Genomic DNA, 20,257 nt, shown 5'->3' on the forward strand with positions numbered 1-20,257 from the left:
GTCAGGATTAAATGAGAACGTTAGCACAGTTTAGGTGGTAATAAACACTCAAACACTTAATGAACAGTGAATGACTACCACTGTTCTTGTAACGAGAAAAAGACAAGATCTACCTAGGAGTAAACTCAATTGAAGTAAGGGAAACAAAAGTTTAGAAAAGGAGGGTTTGGGTTAAACAGGAGACTATATGCTTGAGAGAATGAACAGGGCCCTTAACAGTACCTACTTCATAGGGCTGTTGTGAAAATATGATGAAATACTCCATGTAAAACACTTTTTGCAGTGCACGGCCCAGTAACTGTCAGCTGCGATCACAGTCAACATCATCAACATCATCACAACCACTACAACCACAGCCACTGTCATCACCCTGGTCTGGGAGACACATGCATGGTACCCAGAGTGGTTGACACAAACCCAATTTCCCTCTTGTGTATCCCCCTCTCTGATGTTGCACTTATAATGAGGTTCCCTGACCTGTGTCAAATGAACAAGAGAAATGTCCTATGTAGCTGCCTCCTAACTCCAACTTAGAGAGGAAAAAAAAGGTCCAAGATCACTGTGCCAACAGTAAAAGCAAAGGAAGGCAGTGCCATCTTCTTTCTGAAAATCCCAAGGATTTCCATATGCCTGTTTGTGGGAAACACTCCACCAGAGTTGGAAAGGCCAGAGATGAATCTCCTATGTTAAAATGAAATTCTAGAAGAATTAAGAGTAAAAGACAGTTCCAAGGCCAAATAAAGATTCGGGGGAGAGCTAGAATTAGAATACAGTTTGTCTGATTCTGAATCCATATTTTCCCTACAACAACATGCTTTATTTTCTACCACCTTTCCTACCCTCCCAACACTAGGTAAAACGTCCTAGAAAAATGTGTTCTATTTGAGATCTTGGGACTTGGGGTTTGGATTCCAGTGCAGGTTGTCCTTTTGGCCTCTGCCAATAATTGCTTCCAGTGCCAAAGTCAGGCTTGAGTTGTGCTGGGTGAGTCAGCCTGCCAATCCTGTAGAATGGACAAGCACAAGGCTTCATGGAGCTCCTCTTCTGCTTGGGAGGAGCCACTCAAGTGGGGCAGGCAGGGAGGGGCAGGGCAATGGGGAAGGAAGAGGGAAGATTCCTAACGAGCTAGACACACGCAGTTCATAAGGGCTCAGAGCCTCTCAGGAGACAGAGAAGGAATCAGAGGGAACAAAGACACCAAAGAAACCCAATGATAAATCTACATCAAGTAAGATAGCTGTTAGAGTTCTTTCTTGAGGTTAGTTCTCCAATACCCAGAACCTCAAAGAAACAGAAACGTGAGAAGTCGTGTGGATGAAGTTCTGTCACCTCAGCTATCTACTCCATTAATGACTGTCTGGGTTCAGAAAGTACTAACTCATTCCTAACGTCCTGTTGGGTTGAGGCCATTATAGCAAAGGGATCCACGTTTCATTAGCCTGGGCATATAGAAGGCACACAAAAAAGTGCTGGATGAGTAAACTTGTCATCTCTTCTAATGTCCATTGAGTTGAGCTGTTGGAAGTCTTCTTTTTTGGCTTCTACCCTATTACTGTAAGTTCTTCCTTAAATATTTTATTTCCTAGAGAATATATATGACTCAATGGAATTCGGGCAATGCATTCAGTCCAACAAACATTTATGATCACCTAATAGGTACAGAGTGTACAAAACTTTATAAGACGAAGGCATTGTTTCCAAGGAGTCAGTATAGATCCAAGGGTCTAGTTTTGGGCTCCAGTGTTCTTATCTGTAAAATCAGGGCAGTAAATATTGAAAGTGACTCACTACAATTAATGTAATATTCTCTGTGAATAGGTGAGCAGACACTGCCTCTTCCCTTTGGAAAATTACTACCCTTGTTCTTCCAAGTACACTTCAGACTCTACAGTGGTTTGCTGGCCTCTCCGTCCTCCCGGGGCAGCCTACCACACTCTCATTTTGGAACCAAGGATGGTCTAAGGCAGCTGGAGGAGATAGAGACAATATGAATGGCACTGCTTCAGAGAACACGGCACAGTATAGCTGACAAAGTGCTTTTAGATATGCCAACTAGATCTTCAAAATAACCTGAGAACTTGGGCAGGATGTGACATTTTCTTCATTTCACAGATGAGAAAGCTGGGGCTCTTTCCACTTCCCCTTCCTAAGGCAAGTAAGCAATGCCCTACAACTGCATACATAGGGCAGTCTGTGGATCCCCGCCCCCGCAGAGAGCATCTCAGAGACTGCCAGATGCAAGAGAGCCATGTACATAAAGAAGGGTCATTGGCTACCCTTGACAAGATCACCCTTCTCCTTCTACCTCACACTTAAACCCTGGAAATTATCTGGTTCAGCTTTATGCTTCCAGGCCAGCTTTTTGTTCCAAAAACAGATACTTTCAGAGTAAAGAAACAACAGCAAATGCCATTGAAGATCCTGTCATCAGGCACCACATAATCACTGCAGAGAGAAATCTGAACTTGAAACCAAAGCTGAATGAGCCCACGGGACTTGTACCGCATGTCCACACCTTGTTTTCCGACCCAAAGAATCTGAACTATAATAAAGTCTTCTCTGCTTCCCACCCTTCCTCTCTCCCTCACTAGCTGGCCTGCCTTCGGTGATGCATTTCCTTCCACCAACTTTATAACCTTGAAACTTAGGGGCTGTTTCAGGGCAGCCATCGAAACCTGAGGCATTTCTACCTGATAAGAAGCCTGAGAAACAAGCAAAACACTCAAGGTGAGAGTTTGGTATCTCTTAACCCTTGACCTCTCTGAGGGACTTGAGGGGAGGAGGGAATGGGTTAAGAAATATGCGCAGCCTAAGTCAGGGCCACCAGTGCAAAAGCACATTAAATATTAACTACTTCACTGAAACCAGCCAAGACTTGGATGAGGGTAAATAAATAGCATGTGGAGTTCTGGCATCTGGAGAGGGTAGAGTGGGGACAGGGCTCCAGCCCCATTCCAGTTTGGCTTCTCCGTACCTTCGAAACAGACCCAAGGCCTCCTTGTCACCCTCCTCCCATGAGCCCACCCCCATATCCTCTAAGAGCTCAGCCCCTCTCCCCAGTAGTCAAAGAGGTTTCCTATTTCTCTTAGACCTGGTATCTCTGCTTTGTGCTGGCTACCCAGAGATGTGCCTCCTAAATGAGAACTTCCTATCAAAAACGTCAGGGAGACGAAAAGCTGCGTGCTGTGTGTACCCCTCTCCATGAGCACACGGGCAAGTTCCTTTGTGTGGTTAGGCAATGTTATAATCTCCCCTTTCACCAGTGGGCGTGAGGGAAAAGGTGGCTGAAATATCTTCTACACGAAAAGCTTTGTTCAACACTGCAGGGTATCTTTACTGCTGACAGGGTCACCATCCGCGGGAGGCCTCAGTCAGTGAGTTTGGCGGGTTGTTCTGTGGTGTGGGCTAAGCTAACGCCTACAGCTCCAGTTGCCAGGACTGGAAACCCAATATATTCACTCAAAGCTTATGTGCGCCAGGCCCAGGAGCCTGGCACTGGGGTCTTCCCACTTCCCTCTTTCCTGCAGCAGGAGGAAAAGAGGCAAAGTGAGGGAGCAGAGCACTAACCTCCCAAAGTGGATAATGGAGAGCTGACTTGCTACTCTGATCTGACCTCCACATCCAGCTTCTGTGTGCAGGGAAACCTGCCACACAGACTACTACTGGGAACCTGACGGAAAACAACGAAAAACCGCTACACGGTTTTGGTTGTCCTCTCTGGACTCTGCCACACTACTTTGGCCTGAGCCCCACTTGGAACTCCTACCAGACTTGACATGCCACTGTGAAATATTAACGCAGGTGAGGCCCCAGCAGAGCCGAGTAGCTTTCTGTTTGCCAGTCTCTGTGTCTATTAACAGGTAAAGTCGGAAAATTAATTGAGTTGAACCCAAATAAACTTGACTTTGCAACTAGATTATCCCCGGCTTTTCCAAGGATGAGCTGGTAGCCTGAGTTGGAGTTTTCCCAATGTAACCAAATCTCATACCCCGTTACAAACGACCTAGCACAGCTCACACCTTCCACAGCTGTCCACTGAGAGCTCCATTATCACACTACCATTACTGTACATACACACCCTGCACCTTTTATTTAAATAAAGATAGACATTGAGTTGATAAAGCCATGGGAGAATTTCCTGTTAGCAATGCAATGGAAGATCAAGGCACCCTTCTCTCCTGGGCGACCCTCCATTTTGCCTCTCTCTACTCCAACTATTCTTTTCCAAAATCACAACTCAATTTCAATTGCTCAGAGATGGGAATTTCCAAAACAAACCTATTTTCTTTTCTTGTTGTCTGCATAATATGCTTATCCAACCTAAACTGGCAGATGAAAAAAAACGTGTTCTAGCCCTGGTCTCCACAAAACCACTCCAATCAAGAAGCTACCAACTTACTCTTAGCCGATGCTGGACTCAGAGCTGAGGAACAGAGAGGACAGGCCCCCAGCTGGGGCTTACAGGGCTGCCCACAACCCTGTAGCTCCAACTTCCCACGAAGCCCCCGCTCTCACTGCACAATAAGCAATAGTTGGTTAGTGATTAACTCACCTTCACTGGGTAGGGGCTGAAGAGAGAAAAGGAATACCCTTATATTTCAAAGGGCGGAGACGAGACAGAGCCTGCTTCCCCTGCCGCCTACTGTTTCCTCCTTTTGACCTCCTCCTGACTCACCTGGACAGGTAAATGCTTCATCTGTGCTGCCTTACCCCACCCTGCCACTGCCTCTCAGCCAATCCCAGCCCTCCCTCCCTACTTCTCATTCCAGCTGTTTCTCCAGGGAGGGCGTGGGAGAGGAATGAGCAGGGCGGTGCTCCTCTCTGCCAATCATCTCTTGCCCTCCCCTTCCTCTGTTTAGAGCCAATAAAGAGTCCTTTAAAAAAAAAAGGAAGAAAAAGGAAGGCTGGAAGGAGAGCAGACAGGTTTGGGCTGAGACTGGAAGGAGGGTTGGCAGGGAGGGAGTAGGCAAAAAATATTATTATTAAATCTTGATATAAAGAAACACTGGGCAGTATGCTTTCCTATGTGTCTTTTTGAAACCGTCTAGAACTGCTGTCTTCCACTTGGAGCTAGGTATTCCTCTGATTTCTCCAAGTTAAAATCCTTGGCCAGTTTTGCTAATAGCTTTTCTAGCCGTTCAGGATCACTTTCATCCTTGAGCCTTTTCCTGGCAGCTCATAATTCTAGCCATTCCACTTGGGACCGCTGAAAAAGGTGTCTGAGGCTAGGGCTGCTGGAGCTGAGACACCCTTGCCCCACCGCTTGCCAACGAACTTCTTGGCCTCATTTATTTCTGGGGGAAATGAAACCATTTTCTTCCCCAAGAAGTCCCAGTCCTGACGAAAAAGTGACTGGACAGCCTCGAAGGAGGGAACGTGCATGCTGTCATTTGGGTTTCTGGTCTCTTTTAGCTGTTCATGGAAGGTAGTAATGAATATTAAGAAATAAAAACAAAATAAGCTACCAACCAGTTTAGCAACTCCCGTCTCCTTCCATGGGCAGATTTTTGGCATCTGTAGTTAAACCAACCTGAAGAGAGTGGGGAGAAAAGAGCAGGTGGGAGAATCCAATGCTTGCAGGAAGAAATCTCCCTTCAAGTAGGGAGGCCACTTTTACCAGATATGACTTTTGCCTGGAAACTGGTTTTTCCTGGGTGTAGGTTATTCTTGATACCAAAAGAGCAGAAAGAAAAATTAAAATCAATGTACATAATATGCCAACATTTATTAAGCTCTTACTATATGCTACGTATTGTACCGTGCTCAGCATTTTCATACATCATTTCATTTAATCTTTATTTCAACTTTAAAAGGTGGGCACTGTTTATATACCACTTTTACAAGGAGGTTAAATAACTTGCCCCAAATCACGTCACTAGGAGGTGGCAGAGCGGGGCTTTCAGTTCAGACTGTCTGACATCGTTTGCCATGTGCAGTATAATGCCAGTCAGCCTTCATTTTGGAGAATATCCCAAGTAGGAAACATGAAATACAGATAATTTGCAGGTCTAATTCGGACAATTAAATTCATCCTTTCGCATCTCATTTCTATCTTGTAGTTATTCATATCTTTTATAACAAGGTGACACACAGCTTTCATTTTTCTCTTTCTATGATCATAGTTGGGCAGGAAATAAGAAGTGCAATGATCCTGGGGCCAAAAAGAGGTGGGGCAGGACTAGTGAGGAGGAAGGAGGTTTGAGGAAGCCGGGGATAGCCCAGGACCCTGTCAGCGGCATACAGAGAACAGAGCTCTCTGAGCATTTAAGGGCAATGATGTGTCATTCAAATATGTCTGATGTCATAATACTAACGAAACAGGAAAGGCATCTGTAAACCAGGAGTTCAATGCAACTAGAGTTACACTCATGGAGGAAGTCATTGAAGCTGATCCAGCTTCAAAGGTGTGTGATTTGAATATTTGCTTAAAAAAATGAATTGACTTATGAGCATTAACCTCAAAGATGATAATAAGCATAGTCTTGTTGGTGAACAGACACAGTTTTTCAGTTTATAATAAAATTAGGATAATAAGGAAGTGTCCCTGTCTTTTCCTAGGTAGAAGTAGGAACATAGAACATGGAGAAAACAATCTTTCTGTTCCTCTCTTTCCTTTTAGACATCTCTTTTTGAAAACTGTGAAATATTTCAGGTACTCTGGCATAACAAACACCAATGTACCTAACACCCCATTCAAAAAATAGAATCTTGACATCACAATTGAAGTTGCTTACAAGCTTTACCCCAACTCCCCTCATGGCTCCTCAAAACACACATGTATTCCAGCTGACTATATCACTATTCTGAACTTGGTGTTTTTTATTCTCCATATCTTTAATGTTTTCGTTGGAATCTTTCTTATTTTTGCTTGGAAAAATATCAAGTCTCTAAGCTTCCAAGAGAAGTGAGAAGGAGGCCTGGGCTAGGGAGAAGAGAGGAATTCCAGTCGCAAACACCTGAGAGACTAAGGCTTACTGGTTGATGTGGGTCATCATTTAATGAGGAATGTGTGTCATTGTTCCTTGTACATGAATTCTTGTTTGATGACCCGACTGTGAAATCTAATTACTGGCCAGCTCACCTGACTCATCTAAGGCCACACTCCTCTGTCCCTGTGTGCTGAGATGCCATCATCTCCTTGACCGTCAGAAATTAGTTTACTATTTCCTTTCTCAGTATACCTCCCCACTGAAGCGTCTCACTTCCCCTACACACACGCACACACACACCACTTCAAAACCGAATATACCACAGACAGTCACTGGTCAATCTCTCCTCTTTGGGCCCTTTATAAAGTTGGACTCTGCAAAATAGAGTGAACCTCTATTCCAACCATTCATGATACTTATTCATTCACATTACAGTCATGTCCTATCGTGTCTTTCTTCTCCTTTTCCAAAGAACAGATGAAATTACTTTGAGCAGGTGCTATCACCATCCCTAGGAAACACTGGGCGCCCACTGTGTTCATGTATTGGACATGATACTACATATGCTGGGTCTCTGAGTGTACTCTGACGTATCCGGGAGAGGAAAGGTTTTACTCCTCAAGTAGTAGCAAGAACTTCCTTTAAAGAGAAACAGCTGCAGAAAGATTCAGGTGATTACAATTTGACTATAAGCCGTGGAATTGATAGACCAGATTAAGACATTAAACAGATCACCAAGTTCTCACCAAGGTGATATCAGAGTTAAGCCTAAAATAATTAGATGGGACCTAAAGGGTGTAATTAAGTAGATTTGGATGAAGGAGTTCTGAAATTATTTAATCATTAAATAGATCCTGGGAACAGCTTTTTTTTCTCTCTTTTTTTGAGAGCATCTACGATGGAAATTTAGCCCATCTCCCATGGAAATTTAGAGGATTCAGCTGTTCTTTTCCTCCGAGTTCTAATAAAAGTTTGACGGCTGAGACCATTTGTTAGCATCAGAGAGTTTTGTAAGGAACGCCAAATTGTAACATGTTCAAAATTGAACTCACTTGCCCCTACCCCTCAAACCTGTCCTCTCTCCTCCATCCCCATACCAGCTATTGCATCCCCCTGCTCTCACCCAGACTCACCAGCTCACAGCAACCCTCCTGTATCTCCTGTAAGATTGCTCTCGTATCTGTTTCCAGCACTTCATCCTCTCTACTCTGGGTCAAGACTTCACTATCTGTAGCATCACGGGCTGTTAAAGATGGAGGAGACTACAGAAATTCCTTGTTTCACAGCTTCCATTTTATAGATGCACATCTGAGTTGTTATTCCTCTCAAAATACTTTGACGCATTTTCATAGCATTCAGGATGAAATTCAAAGTCCCCATATGACATAAAAAAAACCGTCATGAGCTGGCCCTACATGCTTCTATGGTCACATATTCATTCATATTCTTTACTACGGTCACCTCTAATTTTTCTGAAACTGCCATGCTTTCATGCTTCTGAGCCTTTGCACATGCAGTACCCTCTGCTTAGACCCACTCCCACCTGTCCTCCTGGCTTAGTCTTATCCTTCCTTCAAGGTTGAGCTCAAGTACCACCTTCTTTTGGAATAGGATGTTAGGGGCTGCTTCACTGTAATCTCTTAACACAATGTACATATCTCTAGATTTAATTCGCTAGGATGTAACTGTCCTCTTTCTTTGTAAAATTTGAATTCATGAAAGGCATCAAATTTTTCTATGTATAACTCTTCTATTCTATTGTAGTCATTATATATTAATTCCAAAACCCATGATGAACTTTTGGACAATTGAAGTTCTGTACTTAAGAAACTTGCCTTAAAAAATTCATTTCTTGAGATCTTGTTGGTAGATAATCCATGCTACAATTTTGCTGTTGTTTTTTCCTAAATCTTGTCCTTTGACATACTGTTAAAATGTGGATTTCTCTTAGAAGTAATAGGCATCGGCTCATCAGAATTGTTTTCAGAGGTTTTTGACCTTGTGCTGTGATGAATTTACCTGTGAGTCTGAGATACTATGAAGGCCCCCAGTTGGTGATGCTTTACATTGTAATGATTTAAAACATACCTGGCAATGGGCTGACTGATTTCCTTTATCTTTCTTAAAATACTTCTAACATTCCTTATGTTCTTTACTTAGTTTTAGTAGTATTTACAAAGAACTGTAGCTTATAGCAAATATTCAACACTGGAAAATGCCAGGGAATATTATTGGATAAGACTGGATTTCCCAGCAAGCTCCTAATAGCTGTACACAGAATAATTTGTTGAAATTGCCAATTTAAGAATTTATTTTGCTTCTCAAACTTATTTCTTGGAACACCCTTCATAGAATTTGCATTAAGTATACAATAATGCATTAATATTTATTTTATTCATTGTTGGCAGTAGACAAGGCCATGGAATACACACTTATAATATGCCAACAGTTATAAGCAAGACAGACTGATGAGACTGTAGCCACTCCTGTCCCACCTGCTAGCGTCCCGGTTCCCAGAAATGTCGACTTTAACCTTCTGCTCCACATTCGCATTTCCTGCTCTTGCTTTTGATTTGTTAACATTGGATTTCTTCAAACCACTAATATCTCTTGTCACACAACAAGCAGATTGGCACCACTATAAACTCATGAATAACAACCTCAAATGGGTACTCTACACTGCCAGGCAATTACCACATTTCTCTAGGAAGCTGGATCTCACATTTTCCAAAACCGCTTTTTCTTCTTTCTCCACAAACTTTCCACTCCTCTTTCGCTCCTTTCATTTTCAGATAACGACTTTGCCACAAAATCTGAAAACCTTCAGTGAGAAAGCAGCAGCCAAGAGGCAGGAACTCCGCTCCCATCACCAAATTCACGAGCCTACCTTCCTCTGCGCCCATTTTCTTCTTCTTCTCTTCTGGTACAACAAAGGAGATGCTCTTCCTATAAAACCCTCGCATCCACATGTGCTCTGGATCTCATCTCACGAGCTCTACCCCTGCAGTCCTTTCTCCGACATCATCATTCGGACCTTTCGACTAAAATAATTCCCATCAGCATGCAAATATACTGTACCATAGTGTAGTGTCTCTGCAGCCAAACTGCCTGGTTGGAGTCCCTGCGTCTCCACTTCAATAAATGCTATTGACAGTGGAGCTATGAGACATACTACGTTGACTCTTCTTTTTCTATTTATCCTTTTTGTCCTTCCACATCCACCTATTATTTAAATCGACTCTCAATACATTCGAATATAGGAGTATACTATCAATTCCATCCTGAAGAAACATTTTCCAGAGCATTCTGACCTGCTTCCATTTGGATAGATTGTTCTCTAGCCCGCTGCATGGCTGTCATTTTGATATCTGTCCTCGTCACTCTATTGGGAAAAATCCTTTCACCTTTCTTTTGTTGGATTACCTGGATCTCATATCTTCCTCTTTCTTGAGTTAGCCCTCTTACTTTGGTAAAACAAATTTTTCAGTAGTTTCCTGAGAAAGAGCGTATAAGATCTTTTATGTGTGAAAATATGTTTGTTCCATCCACACATTTGATCGATAGTTTGGGTATAGAATTTTAGATTAGTGTCTGCCAGCTTTCAGTGTTGCTGTTGAAAAGCCCAAAGTACATTCATGTTTCTAAATTTAGGGCTTTCTCTTTGTTTCCAGTATTCTGAAATTTTCATGATGGTGTATTTTGGAGTGAATCTATATGCTTTGCTGGTAAATCTTTCCAATCTGGAAACTCTCGACCTTCAGTTCTGGGATATTTTCTTGAATTATTTCTTTGATGACTTCCTACCATCTATTTTCTCTCTTCTTTCTTTTTGGAACTTCTTTTATTTGGATGTTGTACCTCCTGGACTTCTAGCTCTCTCTTTGCTTTGCTACTGGGAGATTTCTTAAAATTTATCTATAACTTTCTGTTGTATTTTCTTTCTGCTATTGTGTTTTTAATTTTCAAGAATTATCGTTTGTTCTCTGAATTTTTATTACATTTTTCTCTAGTTTCACTGATGCAAAATCTTCTGTTATTACTTTAAGAACATATATGTAAATATAATGTTATGTTTTTCTGCCTCCATAGTCTATATTTTCTCCAAGTTACTGTTTATCTGTTTGTTTTGGCTTTTGTGTTTCTTATTAAAGAATATCTTCAGATGTCTGACAATTCTTGACCATTCACTCAAATGTGAGAATTTAGCAACAAAAAGCTGACTAGGTTTTGTGACATGGATGGAACTGGTTGATTGGGGACATCACTCTGGAGTTGTCTCACAGGTCCATTTGGTAGGAAGGTCTTTTATTTTTTAATATAATTTTTATTGAGTTAATGATAGGTTACAATCTTGTGAAATTTCATTTGTACATAATTGTTTGTCAGTCATGTTGTAGGTGCACCCCTTCACCCTTTGTGCCCATCCCCCACCCCACCTTTCCCCCAGTAGCCACTAATCTGCTCTCTTTGTCTGTATTTTTAAATTCTTTATATGAGTGGAATCATACAGAGATTGTCCTTCTCTATCTGGCTTATTTCACTTAACATAATTCTGGTAGGAAGGTCTATGATGTCAATATCTTTAGTCTTTTTTATTGGCCTGGTTGGCATCCTCAGAGAAGATTTCTCTGAGAAGAATCTTCCAAAATCCTGCCTGAAGGGCATAATTCTGGCAGCTAGTATTTTTGGAGCCTAGTGGCAGAAGAAAGCTGTTGGTCTCAATATCCAGTATATAAAAACATCACTTTATCCTCTTAGTTCTAGTACAGAAACCCTCTATTTTACCCTCTCCTCAGAAGCTCTTAGTTGCCCAGAGTGGGAGAGGAGACCTTGAGAGATCTGTTTCTTTTTTTAATTATTTTATTGAGGTCATATTGACTTACAATATTGTGTAATTTCAGGTGTACATTATTATATATTGGTTTCTGTATAGACTGCATTGTGCACACCACCAATAGCCTCGTTTTTATCCATCACCACACGTATGTGCCCCTTTACCCCTTTCACCCAACCCCTTCCCCTCTGGTAACCAGACTCTCTACCCATCTTCCTGACTTTTTTTCACTCCTATTTCTAGAGGTACTAATACCACCAATTCTTGAATTTTTTTGGAGCGGGGTTGCTCCATAGAGGAAATATGATTGCTGGTTTAGGATTCAGCTTTTTCAGACCGGTAGGCCAGTTCCACTCATCCAACTGCTGGCTAGCATCTAAAATTTTTTTGCTGTTATTTACCCCACCATCTCTTTGTCCTTGAGAATTTATGCTTCTTTAAATCCCATTACTATCATTTTATTACAATTTTGGGAGAGTGGAGATCAATGAATATGTTAAACCTACTATCTTTCACCAGACACCCTATTTACTCCAACCCATATCCATCTGGCTTCTTTCTCCACTACCCCCAAAACAGCTCTTGCTAAGTTCATCAATGAGCTCCAGGTTGCCAAATCCTACAGACTCTTCTAATCTTCCTCTTAACTTGATCTTTCTGTAACATCCAATATAGTTGGCCACGTTCTGTTTCTTAAACAACTATTTTCTCTTGGATTTCATGACATGAAATTCTCATGCATTTCTGATCTCTTCTGAACTCTCGGTTATCTTTAGTGGCTCTTCCTTCTTAAACTGACTTCTAAATCCTGGCTCTTCTTCCTTTACCTAACTTCTAGATGTTGAAAGTTCCTTGGGGTTTGGTGCTGAGGCTTCCTCTCTTTACACACTCTCTCTAGATGATCTCTTCCATTCACATAACTTTTAACTATCTAAGGTCAACAAATCCAAAATTTAGATCTTAATCTTTAGACTTTTTTTTTAACTTCAGACCTATAGATGCCTTCATGACATCTTTCATATGATTCAAAAACATCTCAACCCGAACATGTCCAAACTCTTATTTTCTCTATTCCTTCCAAATATTCTCCCCCTCCATCTTCCATGGGTCAGTAAATGTCTGGCATTGACTAGTTGCTTAAGTAAAAACACTGAGAGACATTCTAGATGCTTCCCTCTCTATTACTCCTTGTGTCACCAAGTCCTGGAGATCCAATCTCCCAAATATATCTTAAATCTATCCTCTTCTCTTGACATTTACCTAGTCCAAACTGTCATCCATTTATTAGCTCTTCATCCTTGAGGAAGTTACTGAACCTCTCTAATCCTCAGTAACCGTATCTACAAAGTAAGGTGATAGTAATAGTTATCTATCTCAGAGTCATGAAGATTATGTGAGGTAACGCATGAAAATGCTCAGAACATTGAAAGTGCTCAACAAATGCTAACTATTCTAATTATTACCATCATCACTTACATAAGTTCCTGCAGTCGCTCTCACCTAACTGGCCCTTCATTTCCACCTTTGCGCCCTTTAATCCATTCTCCACAGAGCAGTTAAAAGCATTAGGGAAACATAAATCTGGGGCCTTCTTTAAAATGCTTTGATGTCCTCCCAATGATCTTAGGATAATTTTATTCCTAAGTTACACATTAACTTCATTCATTCACATGTTCATTCATTCAAACATATATTGAACGTCTACTATGTGTCCAGTACTTTGTTAGATACCGGGAATACAACGGTAATAAGAGAGAACTGGTCCCTGCCCTTGTGGACAAACTACTTGGGGACACATACATAAAATAAACAAGCAGATAAAATGTGGTAAATATGAATTAGGGTAAGTGCTTAATATAGCTTACGGATGCTGCAAATCTGAATCCTTTCTCGCTTCTAAGACTTCATCACACGTCCCTCTTACTCCGTTTACCACACTATGGCCAGACTGGCCTGGAAAATATTTTATTTCCTCCTGCAACATAGTGTTTGCAAATGCTATCTCTCCTACTTGGAATGCTCTTCTTAGTCTTCAACCAACTCCTACTCACGCTTCAGGTTTCAGCTTAAATGTCACTTTCTTAAAAAGGCTCTCCCAGATTCACACCTTTAGATTCTCCCACCCTGTTATTCTCTTCATAGCACCTGTATTTCTATTCCTTTATAGCATTGTTTGTGTTTTCTCCCCCAGTGTATACCCAGCACCAGGCCAGTTCCTGAAACAACATGAGCACTCAAAAATGTTCGTTGAATGAATGACTATCCTTGTAATCCTGAAGTATTTGACACTATATCTTAAAGAAGTAGAAGTTCAACAAGGGTTTGTTAAAGAAAACTGCTTAACAACTTCTCTGAGGTAAATCATGACTTTAGCTGCTTCTAGCCAAATCCAAGATCATTTTCTCTCTTCATTGTTATAGAGTAAAAGTAAGAAAAATAAGGCTGGATGTTAAAGGATGTACCTAACGGGAAGGGTCACTTTGGCAGAAGGTTAACATAATTCAAAGTCTGCTCCTTAGTTGTACAGGTTTAAAACTTGATTTTATCAGTTTACTCTGTAATACTCGAGCTCTGGAAGAAGTCATTCAATCCAACAAGATTCATAAGAGAAAGATTTACCAATCCCAATGCAAAGTAGTTAAGTCATAGTAGAAGGAAGTTTGGAATTCTAATAGCTGTAAAGTTCTGTCCACAATTAGGATGGATAATTTTGTGAAATAGCCCACATAATAAACTTTAAAAAATGATTCTTATTCCATAATAAAGGACACATTTTCTATTTACTTTAATACAAATATCCAACAGGATTGAAATGAACTATGCTAGAAATATTCATGGTAACTTGATAAAGTGCTTCTTCCTTCTGTACTGTTCTAAATAAACACTGACATTCTTACTATCCCCTCCTCCACTGCTGATGGAAAAATTATGTTATTAAATCATTTGCTTCATACCTGATATTTCCATTTCCAAGATTGTATCTTTTCTTTCTTTCTTTTTTTTTTTTACAAATTTTATGGTAGTTGTTTTGTGATTATCATAAGAAAGGTATTGTTGAGGACTTCCATTTCCAGTAGCGTTGGACTAAGTAATTCAGACAAACCCTCTTCGTTAAAGCAGTGGGGAGCCAAAAATAGTGAAGAACTTGAAGAATTGCCAGGCCTGGACCAGGATGAGGATAGAGGTTCAGTGTGGTACACCCGACATTTGGGCCACTTTCCTCTGGAGACAGCTCTATTCCAGAATGGGTGGCTGAGACGCTGAGGGGTGCTTGTGAAAGCCTCACAGAAGCAGGGGATCAGGGACTGCGGTCCAAGGTTCATCTGTGGATGGGACCTAGGGGCCCACACTCGCTGTGGGTTGGGAACTCAAAGAGCTGCACCCCAGGAATGAGCACATCTCTTCCAGCACTGGGGTGGGGACTAGCTGTGTTGGACTTACTAAGTTATGGTGATGTCTATATGCTCTACTTTATGAGCCAGTTAAGGGGTTATCAGGAATAATTTTCTTTATGATTTGTGTTTAACGTCAGCACTAATTTCGAACCTGACTCAAACAGGCTTCAACTCTAAATTAATAGCTTTCAGCCTACTGCAATTATTCGAGGGTCGTCTTTAGGATTTTAGAACATGGCCAAGTCACTGGGACACCTGCTCTAATATCTTAAAATTCACTGATGAAGCCCTTCAATCGAATACAGAGAAATGTCATCAGAGTAAGATCAGAAAACTCTTCTTGGTGTAGAGAAGGAATTTTAGAAGGACAGAAAGGCAGAGAAGCAGTTAAGAGAGAGGCAGTTACTAAAGCAAAGAGAGAGAACGATTTATTCTCAGAGCTGCTTCCTCAGGAATTCTTGAATTTTTTTTCTTTAAACTCACACATAGGGAAATTATGAAAGTTCCAGTGAGCTTAGGGAAATGTGTTCACGATACCCTGGCACTGGGTTTCATCTGATAAATACCCTCAACATCTATAAACATGACAGAGACAAAAACAATCCAAGTCAGAACAAATTTTTATAATAGAAAAAGTATTTGAGATGCCTGTTTTTCTATTCTTGGATCTCTCTTTTTAGCCTTAGAGATATAAGAAGATAAGCATAGTACATACTATCACCAAATATGAAGTCCTGCTCTGCAGCCTCAGCTGTATTACTGAAGAGGAGCACAAGCCACTCCTTTCCAAATACTAACGGAATGGCAAAGAGGAGAAGAAAGAAAAAAAACCAAACTTTTTTTCTAGGGAAGTTCTTTTCGTAATTACTCATTTCATAACTAGCATTTGACATAAACTTTTCAAGATGTCAGAGGTAGTGACTTCCAGCTCTATTTCTCACACTACGGCAGGCTGCATCACTCGAGCTTTAATATTAAAGCATCCCTTTCTCCCTGCACTAGGATTTTAAGGTAAATTTTACTTTGCAATATTTACCCCTTATTGGTCTGAGTTGTTTCCTCTAGAGCCTCAGAGAATAAATCTAATTCTTCTTTTACATAACTCCTTTCCAAATTTGAAGTTAGCCATCACATCAATCTGAAATCCCTTTTCTCTTCTCCAGGTAAATATCTCCAGTTCCTTTAGCTATCACACGGCATGTGTTAAACCTTAGTTTTTCATCAGGTTTTACATGTAAAATTCTCATTCAAACCCCCAACGCAATGTGACAAAAGCAGGATACATTAACGCTATTGCTTCCTTTTTTCTAGATCATTTAACTATTAAAATGCAACTATTTCTGCAGCCCAAGTCATTTCGCCCTGCTAGGATCAGAATTATAGTTAAGTACTATTGCTGTTTTTGTCAAATCAACTTTTAAGACCAGGTTTTACCCGTGCTGGACTCACACAATGGATTGTTTTAGAACTTAATGGTAGGACTTCACATTCATGAATATTCAACCTTAGGGTTTTTCAGCCTGCTGAGATTTTTGAAATGTCAGTCTTTTCTGGATTTATATTATCTGAAAATTTTAATAAGTGTCTTTAAGTAGCGGATAAAGATGGATTGCATAAGACCTAGGACATAGGGCTAACATAAGCCATTAGCGGTCTCTACATGTTGATATCTATTCATTTAAAACACCGCGGTTAGAGCTGTGGTTCTCAAACTTTATCATGCATCAGAATCACCTGGAGGGCTTGTTAAAACACAGGTCATCGGTCTCTTTTATGTTTGATTTCTTTCCGAGAATTTGCATTTCTAACAAGTTCCCAGGTAATGTGAACACCCTTTTGAGAAGCATTGCTTTATGGGCACAGTTTATTGTTCAACAAGCCACCATCACACAGCCCTTGAGACTCCTTACCACCTTTTATAATGAGGTTTGGCTTGACTTATTCTTAGGTTGGATTTACGCAGACCCCCAGATATTTTGTCCTGGTGCAGAAATTGATTAGGTTACATTATGGTTCCACTTCCATAATTTTCAAGCTTCCAATGAGAAGGAAAGTAGTTCGATTTAGTTAGAGCCTAAATTCTGGCCATTTCTAATAACTCCAGTGCCATTTCAAATAAATGTTTAAATGTTGACGTCGTCAAAGATTAAATAAATTCTCCCAGGGAGATGTTGCAGTTTGCAAACAGATCTAAGTTCACACGGATCTCAGCCTATTATAAATGAAAGGGAACATTCAACCTTCCCACTTTGACAATTTGTCAGCAACAGACATTGAATGACAACTTTCTGGAGCTGACCGCATACCAGAAAATTGGGAGTCAAGGAAGGGAAATGTCAAATATCCTAGAAACATTTTAGTTTCTCCTGTCCAAGTCACTAAGACTCCACGTACAGAGTGTTTGGCAGATTTTGGTACACAAGTCAAAGCAGTGGTCAAAGCTTTTGATAATAAACATGTAACTTGACTGTAGCAGCTGTTCACTGGCCCTCTGCCCTCACCCCAAAATATGCTCAGACAACAATCTTTTCACTTCATTTATTCCTTCGAAACAAGTCACTTCATACAGCATTTAGATATGTAAAATCATATACCTCATAAATAAAATCAATGCATCTTAATGACAATGGCAAAATCACATAAGAGTTGTACAAAATGAAATCAGACATCTCCCAGGTAGCAGCAGCACATTAACTTCGAAAAAATGCTGGCAAACAGACAAAAGGACATTTTTAAAACAAGAAAACACTGTCCATCTTCATTCAGAAAATGTTTTCTCATGCCAAGAAAAAGCTGTTCTGTTTTGCCCTTCCCTACTACTTTTTCAAGTCATGTTCTAAAGCTCTACATTTGACAGTCTTGTGGGTTTTTTTGCTTCAGGAATCTCCACCTGTACTGCATTCATACAGGAAATAGAGCACTGTTGTCATTCTCTATCCCTTTTGACAAGCTATACATATTTATTCTGTATTTTAAGGAGAATTCAATACTTTTTTAAAGGAAAAAAATTACTCTTTGCTACAGAAATTATGTTTTCTTTAAACAGCTTGAGTATAGAATGCCACCAAGGTGAAATGGAAAACTGTCAAGAATTAGGTACCCTGGTCCTTTTAAGTAACTAATGGGCTACAACTAACTACATATCCTATACCAGTTATAAAGTCAGGTTCATGTAACCTTAGTAGAAATTCTAAACCTTTCTTAGGTTAAGCTGTTTACCCACAACTTAACCAAATCATTATCTCCACTATCTCTAAACTCCTATATGTAGGTCTGTATTTTAAAAAACAAGTACAAAAATGCATCGTAGCAAAATGGTTATAGTTGTGATTTTACACTTCAATGTCAAGCTTTTCAGTTATGGCCCTGCTACACTCTATACCACGAAATGCGGGAGGAGGGTTAGGGTAACACAAAGGCATTGCCTGAAAAATTTTCTGAAAAGCGTAATTCATGGCTAGGAATGCACCCATCTGAGAATCTCTTTTGGTTAAATGGTCCTTTACCCTCCCACCCCTTTTCCCTTCACTCGGAAATAGCATGGGAGGGCTGTCAATCTTGGTTAAATTCATATGAACCAAGACCTGAATCAGCACACCACAATTCAATATCAATATAGTAATTTCTTCAAAGTCAAATATTCAAAGCACAGCAAACAAAATGCCAACTAATTTTTGGAGAAGAAAAAAACAAAACCCTTTCCCACCATCAAAGAAGTTTTATATTCTTTTTAAGTTGGACGAAATGCGCGAATTATTAAAACTCTTACTAACAAAACATCTTAATAAACTAGCTTATTCAAATCAAGTGTTTTAATTTAGGCTTAAAAATGATGTTGCTTATATATGACACTTTTAAGGCCTCTGACTCAAAAATCAGCTCCCTTAAAATAAGTTTGCTTAGAAAACAAATGAAGAGCTTAAAGAATCTTATCTTTTTAAAGCTGTCATCTTTGTGCTACAAGGACAAATCTGAATACTGCACTGTACAACGAATGATAAAGATCACATTCTAGAAATAAGTAATATTTTGAATGCTAGGGCACAGAGCATGCTCTTAATAGTTACTGAAATTGAGTTCTACTGTTAGCAAAACACCACAATGTTGTACCACTGGATACACTACGCAATGATGGTAATTGTTGATTAAGAAGAGCTGATTGTTAACAGCTCAAGAATTATATTTTAATGTCTTTAATAAGATCCCTGGAGAGGGCTAACATGTAAACTTTTACTTCATATTTCTTAAAGTGCTGCAAATAATAACAAATGTGTCTCACACATAAAAGAACGTAAATCTTAATATATGAAAGTTTAGGAAGGCCACCTGATCCATAAAGAAAAAAATCCTTCTGCTACTAATCTTGCATACTCGCAATTCTTTTTCAAAAAAAACCCACAGAAAACTCTATTTAGCTAGGGCAACTTGCAACATACAGTTTTGATGCCTAGACGAGACAGACAGAATAAGCTAGAGAAGCAAGGTAGGCATGGGTACTCAGTGGCAAGTATATATAAATACAATGTCAATTCATTCCTGATTATTTTTTTGCTGAGACCGGAACTTCATGGAATAATCAAGTGGCATGACCGTATTAGTTTTTGCAATAGGGTGAAGCTGACCAGCGGCCCAAATTTCAAGGGTACCACTGGACTGTGCCCATTTTTCATTCACGGGAAACAATAAAGAAATCAACCCTGAAACAGCAACAGAAGATGTACCACATTGATGTCTTCATATGGCTGTAACATCATAAAATTCCCAGGGATATTCATTTTAATTTCTGAAATCACTCTGTGTAGAAGTGCATCTTCATAGCCCTATTTCTAACCTGTAAATCCAAAGAAGGGCAAGGGGAAGAAGAGCGAGGGAGAGGAGTGGGGGATGGGCAAGCACAATCTTCATTCACTCTGCCACTGATGTAAACTAGCTCCATTTTAATTAAAAAATATTCTTGTACGGCAGTCAAAAACTGAATGAATAGGAAGAAGGGTTTCATTATGCTCAAGTGCAAATTTAGGAAAAAGTTTCTTTAAATTCCACTGCAAGTACTAAATCCACAGGTTTTCAAAATTCACAAGATTAGAACTTACATTACG

General features: G+C 40.1%; 1 protein-coding gene across 4 annotated transcripts in view; it reads right to left on the reverse strand.

The window, feature by feature from the left end:
- Nucleotides 1–20,257, reverse strand: part of C5H1orf116 (chromosome 5 C1orf116 homolog) — a 32,688-nt gene that overhangs the window by 7,595 nt on the left and 4,836 nt on the right. Inside the window, exon 1 of one of the 4 annotated variants that reach the window (XM_023640462.2) lies at nt 4,553–4,767. The exons of 1 other annotated variant lie outside the window; for it this stretch is intronic. The gene's annotated coding sequence lies outside the window, so the exon portion shown is untranslated. Of the gene's footprint in view, nt 1–4,399; nt 4,768–20,257 lie in introns of those variants that run through there. 2 more of the 4 variants (XM_070266591.1, XM_070266590.1) reach the window with 2 other exon arrangements.

This window comes from Equus caballus, chromosome 5 (assembly GCF_041296265.1).
Source record: "Equus caballus isolate H_3958 breed thoroughbred chromosome 5, TB-T2T, whole genome shotgun sequence".
Lineage (NCBI taxonomy): Eukaryota > Metazoa > Chordata > Mammalia > Perissodactyla > Equidae > Equus > Equus caballus.